The following is a 2,075-nucleotide window of genomic DNA, read 5'->3' as shown; positions in this document are numbered from 1 at the left end:
TTTTTTTTTTTTTTTTTTTTTTTGCGCGCGAACATGTGCGGCGAGACATGCGAGTCCAATTGTTGTGTCAGTAGTGGTGCCACGGCGAGGATGAGACTTGTGTGGGAACATGACATCCTCTCAGCATGCGCATTTCTGCTGACCAGAAGACCCGAAAAGCCTCAACATGGCACCCAGATGTCAGCCCTCCCCTCGGCACACACTCTGGAATCTTTTTTTTTTTTTCGATGGGTGGGTGGGGAGGCAGGAGGCTCACCCTTCTCCACACTATTGTCGCTCAGAGGACAGGCTTGACTGATGTTGGCCCGATATCAAGAAATACCTGCAGGGTTCCTTTAACTCGGGCTCCTCGGCGGCGAGGCGCGAGACTGTCGACATCTCGCCGCTCGCCAGCCCAAAAAAGCTGTGACTCATATTCTCAGTTATGCCGTTTATGTAGCCCTGTCGGGGAGGGAAGGGAGGCTTGGTCACACACACACACACACACACACACACCCCCCTCCCCCCACCCCCTTCACATCGGTTGAGGTGGCTCCCTTGTAAAAATGGAGAATGTTTGGAAAATAGCCACCGGCATAACACGTTTTATCAAAACTTTTTGTTCTTTTAAATACAGGGCGGGAACGTGTTTGGGGTGGGGGGGGGGATCTCATGCGAGGGAATCCCCCACAGTCTTATTTTTATATAATTTTTTTAGGCCTCTCAATTAATTGCTTTTGATATGTTTCAAGAAAATGTAAACAAACACAAAAAACATTACCAGCATATAATAAACCTTTTTTTTTGTTTTTATCATGGACGTATTTCAGAATATTTTACAGGTCAAGAATATTTAGTTTAGATGAAAATGCAAATTACTACACACATTTTTGTCAAAAAGATGAATGAATTGACGATTTTTGAAGTCGTCCAGAATGATGTCATCTTTGTCGGAATTCTGATGAAACGCTCCCGATGTGCTCAAGTGGATTCCAAATCGGTCCAATCTCGAGAAATTTAAGTTAACTGTTTTCACATGAGCTCTTATTAATCTGAAAAATCATCTCAAATTTGAAACGCATTAGTGCCCAATTTTGTTCTAAAAAAAAAAAAATCTGTTTAAAAAAAGCGGCAGGAATTACTGAAAAATAATTGTTGTGAACAAGCCGATGCACATCACCGACTTTGAAATTGAGTCATTCAATTCATCAGGAAATCAATAGAATTATTTTATTTGTGTGTGTGTGTGTGTGTGTGTGTGTGTGTGTGTGTGTGTGTGTGTGTGTGTGTGTGATGGCTCCGGTGTCCCTGGTATGTTTAAAAAAAAAAAGTGCGATTCACTCATAGAACGCATCCGCATCGTTCTCCTTTCCCAATGCGCGTTGCCATGGGAACCGCGGGATGACTCCCATCGAGGCGGCTCAACAACAACAACAACAAAAAAAGAAAGAGGACAAAATGACAGCCGATGCCGAGCGCGTTCAATCATAGAGCAATTGCAACATTTATTGAAGTGTTGGCTTTCTTGTATTGATTTTTCAACACATTACAAAAATACATATATGCTCAAAACAGCAGGTGTTCTGAGATGACTTTTTTTTTTGTTTTGGGTTTTTTTTTTGTGTTTTTGTTTTTTGTTTTTTTTTTGCACAACAATGCACTCTGCCCGCCCTCCCTTCCCGTTCCAACCGGAAATAAAAAGCAACCAGGAAGAAAAAAAAAGTCCATTTGTACAAAGAGCCAAAGTGGAAGTTGTGAAAAGTGAAATCAGGGTCTCTTTTTTTTTTTTCCTCCTCTCTCTTTCTCTCTCAAATTGTGTCATCACAAGACCTTCAAGCAACCATGAGGACACACACACTCACACACACACACGAACACACACTCTTGCTCTTACAAAACCTAAAAGAAATATGTCTCAGTAGGTGGAAATGTGTCCCTGCAAGTCCTTTTTATTTTATTTTTTTTCTTCTCCCCTTAAAAAAAAAAAACAAAAAAAAAAAACATGGCACCTCATTCTGGCATGATTGTGTAACTTTTCAAATCCCTCCACCAGCATACAAAAAAAAAAAAAAAAAGGGGGGAAAAAATACTTATTT

Source organism: Hippocampus comes, unplaced genomic scaffold, assembly GCF_001891065.2.
Source record: "Hippocampus comes isolate QL1 unplaced genomic scaffold, H_comes_QL1_v1.1 scaffold5, whole genome shotgun sequence".
Lineage (NCBI taxonomy): Eukaryota > Metazoa > Chordata > Actinopteri > Syngnathiformes > Syngnathidae > Hippocampus > Hippocampus comes.
This window is presented reverse-complemented; position numbering follows the sequence as displayed.